The 23,439-nt window shown below is 33.7% G+C and overlaps 1 protein-coding gene across 3 annotated transcripts in view; it reads left to right on the top strand.

The window, feature by feature from the left end:
- The window catches only part of LOC120418025 (nuclear hormone receptor FTZ-F1), a 277,913-nt gene that overhangs the window by 80,062 nt on the left and 174,412 nt on the right, over positions 1 to 23,439 (top strand). The window lies entirely within an intron of this gene.

The following is a 23,439-nucleotide window of genomic DNA, read 5'->3' as shown; positions in this document are numbered from 1 at the left end:
GCTCGAAAAGGAACAATTATTGAGCAATTCTCTGAGATTACGGTCATTCGATTTTTTTTGTATTTTTTAATCCGGCTGAAACTTTTTTGGTGCCTTCGGTATGCCCAAAAAAGCCATTTTGCATCATTAGTTTGTCCATATTATTTTCCATACAAAAAGCTGTCCATACAAAAATGATAGCTGAAAGTTCAAAAATCTGTATCTCTTGAGGGAATTTTTTGATCGATTTGGTGTCTTCGGAAAAGTTTTAGGTATGGATATGGACTATACTGAAAAAATATTATACACGGTAAAAAAAATTATGGTGATTTTTAATTTCACTTTTTGTCACTCACTTGATTTGCAAAAAAACACTATTTTTTATTTTTTCATTTTCTAATACGTTTTAGGGGACATCAAATGCCAACTTTTCAGAAATTTCCAGGTTGTGCAAAAAATCTTTGACCGAGTTATGGATTTTTGAATCAATACTGATTTAAAAAAAAAATCGAAATATTGGTCGCAAAAATTTTTAACTCCCTTTTTTGATGTAAAATCAAATTTGCAATCAAAAAGTACTCCAGTGAAATTTTGATAAAGTGCACCGTTTTCAAGTTATAGTAATTTTTATGTAACTTTTTTGAAGATCATTTTTTTTTAAATTAGTGCACATGTTTGCCCACTTTTGAAAAAAAATCGAAAAGCTGAGAAAATTCTCAGTATTTTGCTTTTTTGAACTTTGTTGAAACGATCTCTAGTTGCTGAGATATTGCCATACAAACATTTAAAAACAAGAAAATTGATGTTTTCTAAGTCTCACCCAAACAACCCACAATTTTCTAATGTCTATAACTCAGCAACTAATGCTCCAATTTTCAATGTTAAAATGTGAAACATTCGTGAAATTTTCCGATCTTTTCGAAAATATTGTTTTAATTTTTTTTTCAAATCAAGACTATTATTTTAAAAGGGCCAAACATACAATATTACGCCCTTTTGAAATGTTAGTCTTGATTTGAAAAAAAAAATGAAAATTTAGTTTTCGAAAAGGTCGGAAAATTTCACGAATGTTTCACATTTTAACATTGAAAATCGGAGTATTAGTTGCTGAGATGTCGACATTAGAAAATGGTGGGTCACTCAAACAGAGTGAGACTTAGAAAACATCAATTTTCCTGTTTTTAAATTTTGTATGGCAACATCTCAACAACTAAGGGTCGTATCAAAAAAGTTCAAATAATCAAAAATTCGTAACTCGGTCTAAGATTTTTTGCCCATTCTGGAAATTTTCTGAAAAGTTGGCATTTGATGTACTCTAAAACATATCAGAAAATAAAAAAAATTAAAATAGTGTTTTTTGCAACCCAAATTTTAGTGACAAAAAGTGAAACTAAAAATCAGCAAAAAAAATTACCGTGCATAATTTTTTTTCAGTGTAGTCCTTATCCATACCTAAAACTTTGCGAAGACACCAAATCGATTAAAACAATTCCGTCAAAAGATACAGATTTTTGAACTTTCAGCTATCATTTTTGTATGAACAGCTGCCAAATTTGTATGGAAAATAATATGGGCAAACTAATGATGCAAAATGGCTTCTTTGGGCATACCGAATCCACCAAAAAAGTTTCAGCCAACAATACATTTGTTATAGCTGAAATCTGTGAATATAAAAAAAATAACAAAAACAAAATGGAAATAATCAAAATTCATTTTTCTGTGTTGATTTTTTGGTTTTAGCTTATTTCAACATATTTTGAATATAAGTGAAATTACAAAGTGCAAAATGCATGTTGCATGTTTCTTAGATTTTTTAAAGTAAAGTTTTAATCCCTAGATATTACAGAGTTACAGAGCATTTTACAAATCTCATTGATTTACATTTTTTAAATCGCGGCTTGAAATCCAAATTCTTATTATTATTTTGCCATCCCTAATTTGGATCTTTGCCAAACAGGAAAATATATTTTACCTCCACATGAACAAAACAATATTATTTTCTTTCAAATTTATCGAGGAGCATAAACTTTTGGTATAATAGGGGACCTCATACAACACTGTGAGCCTCAAGAAACAAGCATTTTCGATCATTACCCTCTGAACGGCGATTATTTTACATGATTGGAAACCTAGCATAACGATTAGATGTATTAAAACAATAATATTAGTCAATGTTTTCAAATCACCCAGCATTTTGTAGCATGCGCGTATGTTCAAAGTTCGTGTTGGTTTGTGCAACAAAACACATTGTTGTGTGTGTTTTGATGCACGCAGCAGCACAAACAATATAGCAAGGATCCACGCCGAGAGCGATAGGGTAATGTTACTTATGTTTCTCATATAACAAACATTCATTTTCTAAGAGTTTGTTTTTCATTTAATGGGCTTTAAAATTTGCTGGAATAAACAAAAATAATTTTACATTATGCTTGATGTGAAATCATATAATACAAGATATTGAAAAATATATTTCGAGATTTTTTGCTATACAAATTTTAGCCTAATATTTTACAATTACTTTCCCAACAATAACAAATATTTTGTAAATATATCTAGAGTTTTTTTTGAAAAGGTCCTATAAACAAAATTTCCAATTTTTGCTTCTTGGGTGTTTTTAGAACCGCCTTGAGTCAGGGGTATTCAAAAACACCCAAAAAGCAAAAAGTGAAAATTTTGTTTATAGGACCTTTTCAAAAAAAACTCGAGATATCTTCTTGTTGAAATAAAATAAATCAACTCTACATAGATCACTTATATAACAATTACCCTATGAATCTCTTTGTGGCATCAACAAGCGTGCTGTCGCTGCTGTGCTGCGCAGCGTATGATAGTATTTGTGTTGTATCAAGCGAGCATGATAGTATACCTCCGGTGGTTGGTCACTATTTTGTTTGACACTTTTTAGTTTGTACCCCGTTGGTTGGACTAAGTCAAACAAAACTAAAAAGTAACGAACTGTCACTTTTTACACGGAACTCACCATTATTATCAAACCATACTGTTTGCGCATGCAAAAGGTTCAGATTGTAGATTTGTATCAGTTCAGTTAGATCTAGTACTACAGAATAATTCTAAGCATCTCCAAATGAGTTTTTGGCATTGTTATAGAATTTCCAGCTAGAACTACCAGCTTTGGTCACAAGAATCTTCTCTAGAAGTGGCCATTGCTCCGCGAGACACAGTACAGAACAGATCAGACAGAACAAAACCGTCCTGTTCTGAAATACAGCTCAAGATGTAGAAAGTTACAGTTTTCCTGACTAATTACCGTCCAGTACAGTTCAATAAACCGACAGAAACCAAGAGCAATAAAGTTTTCATTTACAAATTACTGTGCACTAACTAACCCGCGAGTTTCAGTTCTGTTCAGATCCGATTATGCCACGAACCAAGCACCAGACGCTCTTATGTGCGTTAACACATACTTTTTTCAGTTAAAAAGAGTGTCAAACTAAAAAGTGTCAATTTAAGTGACAATAAATGTTGTCAAACCGTCGTAATTTGTATTTGCTTGTTTTATTGCAACCATTTACCGAATTGCGATCTTGCATAATAATCAACGTTAGTTTTTTTTTTTATTTCAAATATTTATCGATATGCGAACATTTACTACTGATCCACGGAGTAAAAAGAGTTCCCAAAATCGTGAAAAAGCGTTCATGAAAATGGGAACCTCGAACAAAGTGTTCAAATCCCATGGTACGATTTTGAAAAACGTACCGTGAAATTTGAACACTTTGTTCGTGGTTCCCATTTTCATGAACGCTTGTTCACGATTTTGGGAACTCTTTTTTCTCCGTATGGAGATTAGAAGATATCCTAGACTAGAAATTAAAAAATCAACTAAAAAGAAACTGAATTAGTTCATTAGTTTATCAGTTCATTAGGGAGCGTTATTTTATTACGTAACGCATTTATTTTGCTTTTTTACCCTCTTTATGTGAAACATTCTCATCACACTTATTTTCATTAGATTTTTTCCATGTTTAAATCATCAAGAAATTACTTTATCCAAAATTTCCTTATGGATAATTCTCCGCCAACTCACAAACTTTGTCCTAAGGCAGCGATTCTCAACCTTCTTCTAGGCCGGTACCCCCTGCCATGTAAATCAAGTAGGCCCGGTACCCCCGTTGAGAATCGCTGTCCTAAGGGGTCCCTCCGCCACGAGATATCGAAAAATGTAGCTCTTATTCGTGATCAGGAACAAAAATTATCCCTTAGATCAAAGTTTCACGCAAATCGAAGAGGGGTCGATTCAACTTTTCCGATTTCGTGTGAGTTGACGAAAAATTACCCCTATACAAGTGCCTTTTCTGGCTGGCCATGATGCAGACTTCCAAAATTATTTCAAAAATATCAAATAAATAAATAAATTGTTCGCTCTACAGCATGGTCTTAGAATTCTTTTTTTTGCAAGATTCCTAGGCCGCGACCTACATTTACTCCCCATCCGACGGAAGGCGTGATCAGACAAATCTCGTCTCGAAAAATGCAACTGAGCCGACTAGGATCAAACCCAGGCTATCTGGGTGAGAAGCAACCACGCTTACCACTACACCACCGAACTCGAAATCATTGTCAGAATTTCACTTCGCAGAATCGATTCAATTTGGTTTATCTGATTATTGGTAATCTGAAATGATGGCCAATATGGCATTGGTAGAATATTGAGAATTTATAGTTAGTTACCAATAAGCTGAACTCAAACCAAATAACCTAAATGTCGAGTAATAAATTACGGGCTGTTTTTGAAAATGTCTGGTGAAATTATTTGAAAAAAAGTATTCAAATTTTGATCTCATTATCTTACTGATTGTATTGATAATTAGTAACAAATGTAATAAGCATTTTTGTATAATGAAAATTGTTTTCATTCATTGTAGGAAACAATTTTAGCTAAAAGCATGGGAAATGTGAATAGAGTTATCTACGTGCGCATGTATTGCGTGTACGTACACGAAAAAAAGTGAGGTTAAATTTTGTACCGGCCAGCAAAACAAATGGTGAGCTAGTGTGTGTGAGATCGGGCTTAGATAGCTCTATGTGCTGTTTATGTATTCGTAACATCATTACGTCAATCAAAATGTTGCGCAACATGTTCAAAAATGTAGCACGGAAGAAGAACAACACAACTTCCCGGCCTACCTTGGGTCCTTAAATGCACTGACAAAACGAGCAAATCGCATAAAAAACCGCGAGAAGTGAGTCTGCGTGTGTGTGCGGCGTTTCACGGTGAGCCAGCGGCGTGAGCTCGCGCGCAGAAAAAAAACGCAAAATTGAGGTCAAGCTCAATTAAAACATTAAGTATTTCTAAATTATGCAACACGGCGGCGGCAGCCGCTGCTGTCTACTACCACACTAACACTAGTATGCAGGGTTGCTTTTATTGCCGTTGGTAGTTGTTTTTTTTACATTGTTTGTGAGACAGGTTTTTGTTCTTTTTAAAAGCTGTATTTGTTTTGATTTGTGGTGAGAATGATTTCACTAAGAATTTTAAAGAAATTTAATACATTTTATTTGTAATTTAAATTTTTTTTACAATTTTTTTATGTGTACAAATATTTTTTTTCCACTGTGCAAAATTCACCAAACAATCCCAAAAGTTCGGCCGGTTCAAACAAGTTACCGTTAAGTTGCCGAAATCAGTGTTCAACGATTGCCTCGCGGGCAGATTCGTTGAAGAGGCCGCGTCGTTGATCTTAGAGCCGAAAATTGGCGTGTGTAGCAATACACGGTATGCAACATAATGTGGCCAAATTTGAAGTGAGTGGACGAAACAAGTCTCCTCTAATGCTTCTGATGAAAAAAAAATTTAGAAAAGAGTGAAGATGTTGACCAATTGCAATTTGTGCGTGCATTCATTAGATGTCTGAAAAGATGTTTTTTTTTTGTTAAAATGGCTTTCAATAGCTCAATTGAGGTACTTTCGACATTTACCTGTCAAGTTGACCACAGACATGAAAGGGTTCATCTGTATTGATCCTAGAAATCTTCTACTAATAAGTTAATGAATTTACTAGTTATCGCACAAATCCTTGTACTAAAAACAACTCCCAGTCATTAAGAGTGCGCGCCAATGCCATTGCCATTAGCTGGAATTCCTCCAGCCAACTAATCACCTCACCACTCACAGCAACTCCTTTGAGAACTCATCGATACAGACGGAACGGACTTTCCACGTTACACAAACTACCCACAGTTCTCCCAACAAGGTCCACAAATCCTTCAAATTCCATCTCGCCCGCCAGTGCGGTATACAACTCAATTCTAGTGCAACAAACACACCGGGTGCCTAGCAGTGCCTTGCCTAGGATGTCCTTGGCCTAGTTCGGGACGCTTGAATGCAGGTCGCGATCACCGCCGATAACCGCCGCCGCGGAGGCATGAATCGTGACTCGGCCGCTGGACCACGTAGCATGCTAATCTCTGAGAGTTGTTGCGAGGAGACGACGCACTCGCGGTGAAATGGAAGGACCTTTTGTCTGTCGAGCCGGCCATTAGCGGTAGGGCAATTAGGCAGAACACCGCACGAGATCGTGTCAACCGGTTGCAATTTTCGGTTCCTAAAAGTTCGACGGATGTGGCCTTGACACGGATCGTGGGTTTTTTTTGCGAAAGGTGGGTGATTTTCTTTCACGACTTGAGCGGGGTTTTTTGTCTTTCACACCTCTGTGGGAGGTGTGGAACAGCTGAGATTGGGAGTTGCCCAATATGGAACCAAAATGGTTTAGAGTTCAGAATGTTAGAACGTTCAACCTCTTAGATCCGACCCACCTTTAGACGGACTTCGATCTAAAAATTGATTAAAAATCATTTTTAACCAATTTTGAATCTCAAAAAATCATTCGATAAGCATACTCGTACTTTTAAGAAATTTTTTGGATTTTTTTTTGCTTCATTTGAATTTTCCTTTTTTTTAAATCATCATGGCAGGAAATGTGAAAAGTAAGCAAAAATTTCAAAAATTGTCTAGAAAAATATTTAAACGTTTTACATTACCAATTTATAATTTTAACTAATCAACATGCATATAAGAAAAAAAATAATAAATAAGCATATCCTGTACCTTTCTTTAGAAGAGAAGGCAATAACGAAAAAATAAAAATTTTGGAAAAAAGGGGCAGTTGAAGGTTGATGCTTTTTGAGTCTGGTACATTTTACCGAAATTATTTTCATTAATTTTTTATAACTTTTTAGGATCAAGTTTATAGCTTTGGTATGTTCTTCAAAGTTGTAGAGCATTAAATTTTCAATGAGAATCTCACTTTTGGAAATATTTGGATGGAAGTAGCACACCCTGCAGACCAAACCGTAAGAAAATTGGGGTTTCCATACATTTTTTTTTATTTTTCCCATACAAACTTCACCTTTGAGTAGGAGCGGCCGTGGCTGACTGGTTACGGTGTTCGCTTTGTAAGCGAATGGTCCTGGGTTCGATGCCCATCTGCTCCCAACGAGAAAGTTTAAGACTTAGAAATAGTTGAAATACTGAATAAGAACGAAAAATCAAAGTCGCTCGAGTCGGGGTTCGATCCCCCGTCCTTTGGATTGGTAAGCAAAAATGCTAACCACTACGCCATCACGGCTTGGTGAGCTATGACTGGAATTAGGAATACTGTTACTATCAACTATATACGCGCTGGGTCCTTGTCCATTTGACAAGGGTTCGGAAGTTCTAAATAACGTTTGAACCCGATTGGTGCAAACGTTCTTCAGGGCGGGGCTTGTCGAAAAAAGCTGAGGAACCTCGCGCTCGGCTAGCCAGCGTAGAAATGGGTCACCGAAGCTCGACAGAGCTAACACCTTCCAAATGCCTATGCGAGTTATTTGCATGTATAGAATGAAGATATAAAAATACATGGAAACAACTCAATTTGTAAGAAGTGGCCGCGTGGTCCCGTTTGGTTGGTTGCACACACGCACACACACACACAAACTTCACCTTTGAGTATCAATTGGTGAATGTTGACTGATTCTGCTCATATTTGGCCCCGAATCCTAAAATAGCTCAAGAAACAATATTCAGCTTGTGGAGCGAGGTTTTGAGAAAAAGTTCCATTTTCTGAGAACCCAAATGTACAAGATTAAAGAAGAATTAATATTAATTAAATAAGATAGAAGTGATGTCCAAGTCAAAAGTTAAACTTATACCTTTCCGACCCATAGCAGGGCTTTAAAATACGATTTTAAAATTCTCACCTTATGATCTCTGAAGAACTGCTCGGCAAAGAATGTAAAATGCAGAAATAGTTTTTTTTTATTGCATTATACTTCCATGAATATCCCTTAAATTTTTAAACGTAATTCTATAACTTTCATCTTGATATATGAAATTAAAAACACTTTGAAACCACTTTTTTTTTCTGCTGGTCACTAAATATCTATTGCACGAAAAAAATAAATTTGCGTAATCGTGAGCAAAGTCATGACATCAGGAACCAGGAATAAATCTGGTCAAAATGCAAAATATAAAAAATGCACAATAAACAGTTTCTGAACTCAGAAAAAAGTTAAATTTGAAGGGTGAAAATTTTGTTCGTTCAATATTACATCTTTTTTGAGTATTTTTACCTAAAATTGCGTAAAAATGTAAATTGAACTGATGAAAATTACACCTTTTTCTGGCCCTGAATCAGTCACCATTCCTAGACGTTCCCAAAGCCATGAACTTTTTACACGTTCAAGAAAACTTAAAAAAAAATTAAGAAACCGTAGTTTGATGAAAAGACTCTAATTTCCTTAATTTGAATTAAGGATATCAAACGCAAAATTGTATAAAGTTTTGCACTTCTTTAGAGTAAAAATATATTTAATTATCAAACGACAATTTTTTATTTATCTTTAATGCCTTAGTTTCTAATAAAAATACTCGAATTTTACAAAATATTTTTTCTGATGTTCAAATTAACAAAATATTCAACGTGGACTTCAAATGACTCTAAATTTTGAAAATATTCACTTTATTAATGTTTGTAATGTAAAATACTGAAATGTTCACAAAATATGCGGTATGGGTTCAAATGACACTAGATTTTGTAGAATATTCACAACATTTACAATGAAAAAGTTAAATGTGAATGTGAAGTTATTCCTCGATATGAATTCAAATACAATGGAAATTTTTACAAAAAATTTATTGTTTGACGCATGTACTGCAAACTATATCAAATTTAGTCTTTATTTTTTTTAAAGATTTAAGTATTTTACACTTAAAAATATGAATTCATATATCGTCAGTTGTGTGCTATCTTGTGACAACGACCATTTGGTACTTTTCGAGAAAATCGATTTTTAAAGTTTGTTGGTAAATAATTTCAAAATTATGAATGATAGAGCCAACATTTTTGTAGCAATCAGTTCGTATACTATCGCTTAACAAACGCTCCAAGTTTAAATTAATTTGGTTACACCAGTTAAAAGATACAGTAAATTATGTAAACAAAAATCTGAAAAGCACGTGTCACAAGTGTGTTTCGAGTGTAAAATTGTACTACGTGTCACAAGTGTGCACAGAATTCCCATACAAACTAAAATAAGCTCAAATCAATGCTTTAATCGACTTAATTGCCTTCAGAAAATGTGTATCAACATAAATTTGTGAAAAACAAGAAAAAAATTCCACATTTTCCAACAACATGTATGACGTTTCACAAGTGTACACGATCATTTTGATGATAAATTGGTCTATGTCACAAGTGTGTATTGCGATATCCGGGAAACGGAAGCGAGTTTCCAAAATCGGGTTAAAGCATCTTGTAGTGTTGTTAAGTATAGCAAAACGTCATCATTAACTCATTTTCGACCAAAATGGTCTATGTCACAAGATAGCACACAGCTGACGATATATTAAAATGTTTGAGTCGTCAACCATGTTCAATATTTCATACATTTTAAAACTGTATATTGTTTAAATTTTAGTATTTTAATAGAAACGCTAGTCTATTAAAATCTATAACAAAATGTCGTCTGATGACTTACGAGCAAATTTTAAAAAAAATATTATTTTTCAAAAAATACTGGTACAGCTTTTTCTGTTTTTATTTTTGAAATTTAATTCATTTAAAATCTTTAATTAATTTCTCGTCATACAGGTATCAAACCTGTATAAAAATTATACAAATTTTAATCTTTCTCGAAAAAACGTTATTTTTTTTAAATTTGTATATTTTACAATAAAACTCTAATGCAGTGCACGTCTAGCACATTGTTGTGTCGTTTGACAACCAATACAAAAAAAAAGGTAATTTTAGAAAATGTTTCAGAACTAAAAAAAAATGTTATGTAAACAACTTTTGAGAATTTTGTTGAACCTTTCCAGGCCTTAAAGGTCATATTGACCAAAAATTCATTTTTTTTTTCAAAACTATTCTATAATTATCGTATGGTCATTTAAATCAACAATCCCATCATTATCTTCAAAAATATTTCTTTTTCGAAATTCATGCCTGATAGGATTAAAAAAGTTAAATAAGATTAAAACGCTCAACCAAGCCACAATTAAATGAGTTTATTTTAGGCGGGACAATCATGAAAATGCGGGAAGGTAAGCTTTAAATTAAATTTGATATGAAATTATTCCTTTATTTTTCGGAAAAAAATGCTCAACCCGAGCAGACGGAAATAACTTGGGAATAACATTTTTTGATATTTGAAAATACTGGGCCAATAACAATTTATGTAATTTATAACAAGATTTGTTATTCATCGTTATGTTTTTTTTTTTGTTATTGGTTTGTTATTGTAATAACGGACTCATAACACTTTTAGGTATTCCTCGAATAAATCTTTGTTATCATTTTTTTTGTTATTTTTACAACTAATCCGATCATCCTAATAACAGTTGGAGGTATTTTTCTATAACAAAAAATGTTATTTCAAAGTTGTTTTGGCTTTCAACCAATATCAGACCAATAACAAATTTTGTTGTGATAACATAAACTGTTATTAAACCCTTATGCAAAAATAGATTTTTCAAGAAGATTCCATAACACTTTCTGTTATTTTAACAGTATTTGTTATTGAAATGGCATGAATTTTGATATTACCGTCTGCCCGGGTATAGAACGAGTTTCAAAGTAAAGATTTTCAACACGGGTTGTGCATTTTTTCCGACACTTAAAACAATATTTCCTGAACATACTTCGCAACTTGGTATAAAAAAGTTATTTGTTCAAATTTTAATTTGTTTAATAAGTTTTATCTGTTCTAAACAATGCGTTCATAAACTCCTTGATGATATGAAAATTTTTGTTCATTCGACCTCTTGGAAAACATCAAGTTTACGAATATTATTTACCTATACAAATACTTGAGTGTTGAATTATTTGAATAAAATAGCTTAAAGCTTAGTTGTTCTCTTTTCCAATCAGTCTATTAAAATGCTTTATTTTTCACCATTTACCAACTCTACAGACCACCCAAACTCAACGGTTTTTTTTGTTGTTGTTTTGAAACATGACACTTTTCTAATACCTTTTTTGAGCTACCGTTATATCGCTAGCAGAAACCACACTGGTCCCCGCTATTCTCAAGAAAGTGATGTTTTCATATCCAGCAGCAATTTCCCCAGAATCCACGATCACTTAACCTTTTTGAGCAGCCCTTGGACCTTGGACGGCCAAACAAGAGGAACGATTGCAACATGCAGCACTTCCAAAACAGAATCATTTGAAGATGTTGATCCAAGTTGAGTTGGATTTAATGATTTTATTTTGCTAAATTTGATTTTAAGAACATTTTAAAATGAATTTTTGAACAATTCTCAAAATCCGCAGGTAAAGCGCTCAATTTACCAACTAAAAAATGCTCTTTCAATCCGTTGTTGTCTACTCCATCATTACTGTGGACAAAGCATAGCCAGCATTTAGTTCTTTTTTTTTTTTGCTTCAACCACCGACGATGGCCACATGGCCAACGAGATTTGGCAATCCCCGCTGCCCAGTCAACCCCATAGAGTTTGCTGAGACCCCTTTTGCGGAGCGTGTCTCGGCTTTAGAAATAGAAATGTTGCCCAATTTGCCAAAAAAAAGGGGGGCCGCAACTCTACACTAAAATCTTGCCGCTTGACCGTGGACGGCGCAAAAGTAAGCAGTAAAATGAGGCACTTGAGCCAGCAACGGTTTTAATGCAAGTTTGGAAGAGGTTTTTTGCGGGCTAAAGAACTTTTGCGAAACGGTTGACGGTTGACCTTCACACGTGGACGTAGATCTCGAAGATTGAGTGGTTTGGGGTGTTGTTGGCAGAGTTGATTGAAGTTTAGTTTATTTCAGATTCTTTATTTTTATTGATACATTAGGTTTTATTATTTTTCAACTTGTGTAGTAATTTTGTACCCGGTAGCAACCAACGTAACCAACTTAAACAATTTTGCGCAAATTCAGCAAACAATCAGCAAACACATATCAGGAAAAGACGTTGTGCAAAGCTCTGACTTCCACAACATTCTGACTCGTCATTAAGTCGACAACTTTCGCCACACTTTCTTCCTGGGAAGCTCGCTTTCGCTGTCTCAGCTAGGAAAAACCTTAACCAGAAGTGTTCTAAAAGTTGCTGTTTTGAGCAAAACTCAGCAAACATCCGGGGCTCCCCATGAGTAATGTGCTTTCTTTTTAATTTTGTTTGCCCCTTTCCGAAAACAAGGAGAAAAGTTGCGAAACGAGTAAGTTCGAGTTGCTTTCCGCTTTTATTTTATTTTTCTTCGCTTGGACCGAAAACAACGGCAGTGCAAATTAAAACTTTTCAAAAATTATTTACAAACCTTCGTCGGCGAGTCACTGTTGGTGGTGAACACAAACCCAGAAGCGAGTCAAACTGCTTCAAAATAAACAAGCGTGAGCAAATTCTAGCCGGAAAGTGATGAGCAGGGCAAACTTTGTCCAGCTGGATAGTAAATGAGCGGTGGTGAAAGCATTTCTTTTATTTTCCTTGTTTTTGAAAGTTTTGTTTTCCGGCTGTGGCGATGTTTGCGAAGGCTGTGTTTGGCAACTTTTTGAGAAATAAACAAATGTTGAGGAAAGGGAAGTTCTATTGCATAAGTGTGACTAATTTTCATGAAATCATATTCTTGCTATTTACAAAACTTTTTCAGTGTGATCAAATTTGTTAGCAGTGCAATTTTTTAGATTATTTCTATAATTCTATCGGCGATTATCTTATCGCCGCTAACGGACGATAACTCATTTTTTAAATCTTTGTAAAATCGTTTAATTCAACAATACCATGTGGAATTTTCAATGCTATCACTAAAAATATATTTTTTGAAAAACTTGTAAGTTTCAAATTAAAATATGTACTCAAAATTGTTCACAAAATACCGTATTTTTTCGAAAGTACTCAAATTTTCATAATTTGCAATATGAGTATCAAACGAAGCGAAATTTTGTTTGCTTTTTCACATTATTAGTTTTTTTTGGTAAAAACTAAAATTTTCACAAAATACCGTATTTTTTCGAAAATACACAAATTTCTTGAATTTGCAATATGAGTATCAAACGACGCAAAATTTTGTATAGTCATACACAATTTGAAAGTTTGTATGAAGCATGCAAAATTTCGCTTCGTTTGATACCCATATTGCATATTTTGCAAATATTAATGTTTTCGAAAAAAAATCGGTAATTTGTTGAAATTTTTGTAATTTCAAAAAAACTCAAATAAGTTGAAATGGCATACGAAACTTCAATTCGTTTGATATGCAAATTATGGAAATTTCAGCATTTTTGAAAAAAATACGGTGCTTTGTGAAAATTTTTGTATTTTCAAAAAAAACTCTAATAAAGGGAAATAAGCATACAAATTGCATATTTTGAAAATTGGAGTATTTTCGAAAAAATACGGTTATTTGTGAAAATTTTAGGATTTTCCAAAAAAAAACTCTAATAAATTGAAAATCATACAAAATTTCAATTCGATTGTGGCCATATTGCAAAATTTGAAAATTTGTGTATTTTCAAAAAAAAAACAATATTTTGTGAAAATTTTAGTATTTTCAAAAAAAAACTCTAATATAGTGAAAAAAGAATTCAAAATTTCGCTTCGTTTGATTCCCATATTGCGTATTTTGAAAATTTGAGTATTTTCGAAAAATACGGTAATTTGTGAATACTTTAGTATTTTACAAAAAAAAAACTTAAATAAAGTGAAAGAAACATACAAAATTTCGCTTCTTTTGATACCCATATTGCAAATTAAGAAAATTTGAGTTTTTTCGAAAAAATATGGTATTTTGTGAATGATTTTGAGTACATATTTATACTCTGAAACTTACTACATTTTCAAACAATATATTCTTAGTGAAAGCATTGAAAATTTAACCATATCATGTTGAACTAATCGATTTTAGAGAGATTCTAAAAATGAGTTATTGTTCATTATCGGCGAAAAGATTAGCGCATTTTTAAAAAACTTTTTGCGAACAAATTTGAAAAAAAAAATTAAGATGTAAAATTTAATTTGTAATTTCAGTTTTTTTTTTAAAGGGAAAGTACATCTGCAAAAAATAAGGAGCGGTCGTGGCTGAATGGTTACGATGTTCGCTTTATTAGCGAATGGTTCTGGGTTCGATACCCATCTGCTCCCAACGAGAAAGTTCTGGACTCATTGAATTTGGAATTAATGAAAATAAAACTTCAGCTCACGGCGGGGTTCGATCCCCTGTCCTTAAGATTGGCAAGCAAAATGCTTTCCACTTTACCGTGGAGCATTAGTAGCTTTAGTAGGACTTAGACTGATATAGTTGAATCCAAGAAACGGACGAGAATAAAGTTGAATGCAAGTTGAATATCAGAACACACAAGAATGCATTGCATTGCATGCATGCAGGTACATTTGAAATGAACCTACATTACCTCGCTATAAATAGCCTGGGCGACTGATAGAATTCATCCAATAAGAGATGAGAAGAATTGAAAGCTTTCCCATTAGAAATGAAAACTTACGAAGAATTCGAACAACAATGCAACGGTCGTTACCACTCGCCTAGGGTGGCTCCTCAGACCATTCACCTTCCCACAAACCGTCCAACTCCAAGCGAAACATACTTGAGGATACCGTGGAGATTTTCCCTTAATACTCTTAAAAAAGTGGAGCATCAACACTTCCCGTCTTCCAATTCCCTTTCCTTGTCCCTGGTGCGCGGTGGAGATGGGAGCGGCCGGCAATGGACGGCTGCCATGGTGGTGAGAATCTGGTTCAGGTGGAATTGGTTCTATACCCAATTATCGATTCCTAAGGCAACTTGGGCTTAGACAATCATCACATCACATGGCGAAAATCCAGTCTGCAATCCGCTAAAATCACCGTCTCCTAGCGAAGCGAAGCGAAGCGAAGCGAAGGAAAGTACATCTGCAAAAAATATTTTCGAAAAAGTTGAAAAATTTGCCACATTTTTTTAAATTTTTTGATCCTACTGGTTGCGGAGTTTCTCAAATTTAAATTTTTGCTAAAAATATGTTTTTATTTCAGTGCTACCGAATAAAATCTCATTTTCCAACTCACACTAACTCGGTTACTATTGGCTCGATTTTCAATGTCAAAAAACATTTTTTTTTTTGTTAAATTTTCTGCTCTTGTCTTTATACCTCTTTTTGAAATTTTAGAATTAAGAGTAACTTTTAGCTCGTTAATTTTGGACATTTGAAATTTTGTGCTTGGTGTTTAAATTTATTCAAAATCAGCAATGATTTATCAAATGAACATGTCATACTTTGTATTTTTTAATGTAAATTTTTGTTTTTACACATTTTTTTCTTTTCATATGAGCTTTTATTAACATGAATTCAATCATACGAATCAGTTTAATTTTTGTGTGTTTGAAAATAATTCGATTTAACAAAATGTTTTTTCGGCAAAATAAAAGAAAATTTCAAACAAATTAGTCCAACAAAAACTTAATTTTTTTTATTCGATACTCTTTGAGTGAAAATTTTGAAAATATGTAATGCTTGAAATTTGTAATTTTTTTCGTGATCGTGATTTTGCTCGTTTCAAATGCACTGAAATAAAATATACTTTCAACTGAACATATTGCGAAACTGTAGCTTTTCAATAACCTTACCATAAGTTGTTATAATTTTTAGAATGTTTAGGCTGGTACAAATTTTATTTAATATGTTTGCTCCTCAGCTCTTATCGTAATCGTATCGTCTTTTACCGATTTGAGTTCCAACATTCAAAATCTGAAAAAGATTAAAAAGTTTGCATTTGTTTAAAAATGCATGTATACAAGCGTTATACAATGTATTCTAAATAGTTAACAATTGATTTTATGAGTTTTCAATGAAAAAATGCACAATTTGCCGAACTTTCCGAAAAAATACTTTCAAAAGAACGATATAGTTTTAGGGGGTTAAAACTTTGAAAAACTGGTCAAAAATGGTCAACCACTTTTTCAAAAAAAACCAATTATGTTGCCATAAATATGGTTATAAACTTTTATTTCAGAGCTGTTTATTATTTAATTTTAGGTGACAATTTTTTTGTTGAAACTTCGAATAGGTGCTCAATGAAATTTCATGCCCTTCTCCTATATGTGGTTGCTTGGCTACATTTGACATTTGGGGTTGAATCTGTTTTTTTTTAATATATCAAATCAAATCAAATTATTCGCTCTACAGCATTGCCTTGGCGTTCTCGATTGCGAGATTCCTACTCGAAACTAGGTGTCCGAAGGCTTGATTGTTGAGGCAATTGCAAACCTCTTTTTACACCTTAGCTTCCATCCACCCCGGGATTCGAACTGACGACCTTTGGATTGTTAGTCCAACTACCTACCAGCGACTCCACCGAGACAGGACCCAGGGAGACGACTCCTACACCTGGACTGAGCTAACGACCTAACCATTAGGTTAGTCCGGGGCCAACATTTACTTCCCGTCCGACGGAAGGCGTGATCAGGCAAATCTCGTCTCGAAAAATGCCACCGGGACCGTCTGGGTTCGAACCCAGGCCGACTGGGTGAGAGGCAACCACGCTTACCCCTACACCACGGTCCCGGCTATAATATATATTTGTTGCAAATTAGGTACTTGGATTCAGAATGTTCTGTTATAAGTTCTTATTATTATTCTTAAAAAGCGACATGTTTTAGTTTTAGTTACGTTTTTGTAGGATGGAAATAATTTTATTAAAAATCTTCTTTTTTTAAATATTTTTTTTACATTAAATTTTTTCAATGTTCCAACAAACAAAAAAACAGAACACATTCAACAAATTTGCATCGCTTAACCATACTGCACGCACTCACTCCGACAATTAACTTCCCCCACCCACAAATCAAAGAATCGGTTTGAACCGAGTATGTCGAAAATGCCACGCCGCCGCCGGGGCTTCCAAGGCCTCGTGGGCTTTTGTGTGGTGAGCTCCAACATAATAAAACACCCGAAAACCCATAATAAACCACTTCTCTTCGGTGCGCGACCAGACTGCCAAAAAAAAAAAGAACGCAGCAAAAATAATGAGTCGATTTTTCGGTTTTACTGAATATTCATGTAAAAACTCTTTTTTTTTGCTGGTTGGTTGAAGCCCGCCTGGTCGAGTGGGTGCACCAGCAACAAACGACGATGGCGACTGTCAGTGTGACAGCCAAAGGGGGGTGGTAGGCCCCCAAAATCGTGCAAAAGTAGGTCAGCGGTATAAATTTTATAGCCACACTCGTGGCGGTGAAGCTGCTGCTGCTGCTGGTCCGACGGTATTGTTATGGTTCTTGGGCTGACTTTTGGTAAACCACCGGAGGACCGACCGGCTCCAGCTTTTGTCGAATGTCGATGATGGTGGGTTTGAGGGGTGGCCGTTGCAAAAAAAGAGTCATACGAGAATATATGCTAAAAGATGTGAACTTTTTTTTTGTTGCAGAGTGGTTGAATTCATGCTCCTGAAGAACTATTTAATACCTAAGGCTACCAACTCTTGCTGAGCAAAATTCCGTACACTTTGCCGATATGACACCATGGTGTAACAAATACTTGCAAGGAATAATTTTTATAAATTTGAAATTAAAAATATAAAACTGTCTTGTTTTTTACATTTTACAAATTTCACTTTACTTATGACTTAAAAAAATTCACAAAATAAACTGCGATTTGCTGAATCAAATCTTCATGTTCCTCCATTTTTTTTTATTAAACGTTTAAAAGTTTCTCGAAATGTCTAGTTTGCTTTTAAAAATAATATCGTTCTCATGAAAACATTTCGACAGTTTTTTTAAAGGTCCTATAAACCTGTGAAACACGAAAGCTTATAGGACCACTTACTCTAACTCTAGATTTGTAATTATAATGTTTACAGGTACCTATTCATAAGCTTTAACAAAACCATTGGATCTTTTATCGGATAAAAATGTTTTGTAAGGAATTTGAAAAGAACAATAATTGATGATCAACTGTGAACTGATGAAAACCCGGAAAACTGTCCAAATTATCTCTTTGAAGCAAATTGACAGATAAATAAAATTGTTTAATTAGAAAAAGCTTTGGCCAGATCAGGAAAGCAAATCAATTTTAAAAAGTTGTCAAAATTCCGTACAAATCCGTATTATGTGAAAAATTCCGTACACAAATTCCGCGGAGAGAGTCGAAAATCCGTACGGTAAGGAAAAATTCCGTTCAGTTGGTAGCCTTATTAATACCCTTTCTAGGGACCATCCATAAACCACGTGGACACTTTTTTGGGAATCTGTTACTCCCCCCCCCCTCCCCGTGGACAATTGTCCATACAAAAAAAAATTTGTATGGATCGTGGACAATCGACAACACCCCTCCCCCCCCCCCAAAGTGTCCACGTGGTTTATGGATGGTCCCCTACCCATGTGATTACCTTAAGGTGCAACCATTAATATTGGATTTTTATTAAAAATCATTTCAATTCCACCTGAAGGAATGCTTAACATGTTGTTTATTTAACAATTGTTTTAACAAATCGCCTTTCTTTAAAAAAAAAATACTGGAATCAATTAAGAGTAACTACAAAATTAAATTTTCATTGAACAGTCACTGTGTTTCTTACAATTTTTTAAAGTAAAAAATTGAAGCAATTAAGTTAAATTAATCATTAGTAAGGTTTATTTTAATGTTTCATTTCACTTGAAAAAATATAATGAAATGTTTTATGCAGTACGTTTTTCGATTAGAACTCATTTTCATTGAAAAAACATGACACTTAAAGTAAAAAAAAAGTTAAATAGAGTAAGTCAGAATATTTAAATGATCATATTTATCCTATAAAATAAAAAGTATTGTTAAATGTGTATATAACATTATTAGTTTTCAAGATATCTATGGTTATCGTTTTTTTAAATGATTTAATCCTTATTGCATTACTTTTTTATTGCATCCAAATTTTTTTTTATGTTTTGAAAGTTTCTAATAGAGCTTTCAAAAAGACTGACCGTTATCAAACTATAAACTATAATCAAAAGAGTTTAAAAGAAAAGAAAACCTCGCAGTAATTTTCCAGAAATATGAATCCATTTAAAAAAAAAAAACTTGAAGTTCTATGAATCAAAATGTTTGAATTTCGACTGCTTTGGTTTGAAAGACTGAAAAAAAAAACTCAGAAATATTTCAGAAACAACAGAAGTAATTTTGAATGACTGTACACTTCTTTAACAATGTTGTTGGTTTCAGTCTTTTTTTAAAAAATCGAGTTCATTATTTATTTTATTACTGTTATTTAAATAAAAATAAAAATAAAAAGAAAACGTTCGATTAAAAATTCTAACAATGGCTGCAACCTTTCCTTTTCCCACAAACTTTGAAAAATTAAAACAATATGATGAAATGTTTACAAAAATCCCACGCTCATTGTCAAATTCGCTTAAAAGGTCCGCTTTATGCAACTTCTAACGCAATCGCAACGTCCGTGAAAATTTGCCTGCACTTATTTGCCTTTTCTTCTTTCGCCTCTTTCTCTTCTCGTGTTTCGCCAACCATTTTCCACACTCAATGCAGACAGATTACTTCATCGTGCAATTTCCACTTAATTCACCACCATTACTCACCACCCCCCGCGAACCCTCCCCCTCGACAATTTGACGGTCAACATTGACCGAGTTGCAACTTTTTTTCTCTCTCCCTCCCTCCTCACCAACCACCAACCACCCCCCTCGCACAGCACAAATAGCAAAATAGTTTCTAGCTCAAAGTCAGTTTGGAAAACCGGTCAATGTCAGCACTTTGCCTCCTCCTCCTCCTCCTGCTGCTGCAACTGCAAACTGCAACCTCAAAGTGCAGCAGCACGATTAGAGAAAAGAAAAGAAGGCAAAAAAACAACACAAACTGCTTTGAAAGGAAAAGTGCAGTGGTGAGGAAAGGGGAGGAAGGGTTTTTTAACCCTTGATTGTAAATTTGTAAAAGAAAAATACAAAAATTTGTGAAAAAAAATATTTTAAAAAACTAGAACAACAATAAAGCAATTTTTAAGGGTTAAGTACACTAGTGCCCACACACACACACTCTCACTTGGTGTATTGTGCAATTGCAACATCACCAAATGGATGCGGCATGCACTGTGCAAATCACGTGTGTGTTAAATTGTGTGTGTGTGTGTGTGTGTGTGTTTTGCTGCAGATTTCAGTGCATCACCGACGAGAGCATGCAATTGAACCAGCAGCGCGCACACGTAAACAAACGTTAGTGCATTAAATTCAACGTAAAATTGTGCATGGGAAGGTGTTGCGAAGGGGGTCGAAGTGGAGAGGGGGTAAATGGCAGTGATTTTTAGGTCAAGTATCTTCAAATGATGTGTGTGTGTGTGTTTTGCGCGTGAAAAAAGTATCGTTTATTATATTAAATTAATCTAAACTGTTGGCTGCAAAGGGGTTTGCCGTCAGGGCCAAGAGCTTGCAAGTCGTGCAGTTTTGTGTAAACACACCCATACAAACATGGACACCTTTGCCTGCTCTTGCAAGGAGTTTAAATTTAAACGAGAACGCACGAGCGAATGCGATGCAGGAGGCACGGAAAATTAAAGAACATAATTAAATTTTTGTTTATTTTTTGTAATAAAAATGGCTTAATTAATTAAGTTTGTAGTATAAGTATGATAATTAAAGAATAAAATTCTAATCGGAAATTTGAGATATTTTTTAAATAATTAAACAAAATAAGGCTGGTACAAATTTAATTTAAAGTTTTTGTCGCTTCCCCCTTTCAAAATTGGTCCGAAAAATTAGGGGGCAAAAAAATATTTTTTCAATAAATTTCAAAATTTCAATGGAAATTTAAGTGCAATCAGCTGAAATCCATTTAAAATGCATTCCCTTGCGTTTAGAATCATTTTTAGCCAAGTTGACATTGTTTGAAGAAAAAAAATAGTGATGTTTGGGAAGTATCGAAAATCACACCCGAAAAAGCTTGCAATAATCATTTTAGCATGCAAACTAAATTGGAATTAGAAATTATTTTTGTGAATTTTTGATGAAATGAAGATTTAAAATGCTTTTTTTAAAACTTCTGTTCCAATTAGACTGTAGTCCTGATTCACCACAGTTGACGGTATTTGCTAGAATAGTTTTTTTTTCGACCATGGACTTTGTTGATCCGACTTTTGTTGCTGAATTATTCTGAGTGCTAATCATTTGCCTTTCTATTATTAATCAATGATATCTAGAAAACTATTAATCCGATGTTAAATATTAAAAAGTGATACTTGTAACATTTTCTTAACCCTTTGATTTTTTTTAATTTTCAAATCACGGCTTACATTTTGAAAGGGTTAAACTAATTGATTTCACATTTTTTTTTCAAATCAGATATAAACCCAACGAAAAATTATTTAAAAAATCACTTTTCCTAGAAAATAATCTAGAACCTAGAAAATTTTCAAACATCAACATCAGTATCTTTAGGTTTTCAACATTTTGTAATTTATTTTTGGGGTAAAAAAATCACAGAGAAAATCCGACCAGTAGTTATAACGTCAAGCTATTCTTTTTCAAAAAAAACCGTTATCTGTTTAATTTTGTGATGTAAAACTTTATCTCAGCAACCAGAGGTCAAATCTGTAATGAATCTTAGACAAATTGAAAGCAAATTTGTCGAACTCTTAAAAAAAATCAGAAATGGTCACTCATGGTCACTATTTTGATAAATCGAAAACCTGCCAATATTTCACTGAAATCAAACCTATGTGGCTTTATATAGAAAACGGAAACACTTGATCATATAATCTGTACAGTCTTTTTCAATTGCTAATTAAAATTTATGTAAAAAAATTAGGTCCAAAAAAAATTTGAATGAAATTTCGATTTTTTTTCTCCAAAAATCATGATTTTGCAAGAATTCATAATTTGGTGGCAACAAAAATAAAAAAAAACAATTTTGGGAAATTGAGTTTTTACAAAACAGTCCTCATCAGTATCTACAACTCACTATGGGCCATCTCCATACAAACAGGCGGCCAAATTATTTTTTTGCTTTTTAAATGTTTTTTCATACAAATTTGTGTAATTGTATGGTATTGAAATGATATACGTCGATTTTTATGACTTTTCATGTTTTCCAATAGTTTATTGTTTATATTCAATAGTCTTTTCATACATTTGCAAGTACAACAGAATTGCGTATATATTGTATTGCAAGTTTGTATTATTAAATTATGGATAAGCTAATACATCCCCACTTTAAGGACACAACCCCCCCCCCTCTTTCTTTAAACCCCCCCCCCCTCCCCTCCTCCCCTCCAACAAAATTTTGTTAAGCGTAATAAATTCATTTTAAGTCAAATATTTATTATTTACTGCTGTGTGTTTCTTTTTGTGAGTCCATGCCATATAACTTGACAACCCCCCACCCTTACGGGCATAAAATGCAGAAATTTTAATTGTTGAATCAAATAACAGAAAAATTAATTTTATTCAAAATATTAATTATGAAGAAAAACGATAAAATACAAAACATATTCTTACTAATCCTAATGTTCTTGTTTATGAAAATTCATTTGATTATAGTGTTTCTGACGGCTTCAGGATATGTTAAAGGTACTTTTTATGACGTTTTGTACTAACCAACATAGAACTTAAATGTGGATCAGTTTCATGGATTGATCGCAGAAATTCATCATGCTAAGTCAATATTTTGCTGAATACTTTTTTCGGTATCAAACTGAGATTCTCCATTCACCAGTTTCGCTTGAGAAACGTCGGTACGAATACCTTATTTAGACTAAGGTACTCAATTTTAAATGTAGGCAACAGAAAATTCGAATAAAGTCATTTTGAACTTCTTGAAACCAGGTATTGATTTTTTAAGCGACGATGCCCACGAAGTTGGTAGCAAAACAAATGAAATAAACGGGCGCATATGTAGATTGCAGTATATTTTGATAAAACGTAAATGTTCAAAATGGCATATCTCCGAAAACGAAAAAAATCGCAGGCTGGAAATTTCAGCAATGTTAGATTATGATCCAATCTTTCAAGTGATCTTAGTTTCATGTTTAGCATCGGTTAGCAAAAAAAAGTAC

Source organism: Culex pipiens, chromosome 3, assembly GCF_016801865.2.
Source record: "Culex pipiens pallens isolate TS chromosome 3, TS_CPP_V2, whole genome shotgun sequence".
NCBI lineage: Eukaryota > Metazoa > Arthropoda > Insecta > Diptera > Culicidae > Culex > Culex pipiens.
The sequence above is the reverse complement of the archived record's forward strand: the minus strand, read 5'-3'. Positions and strand labels throughout refer to the sequence as shown.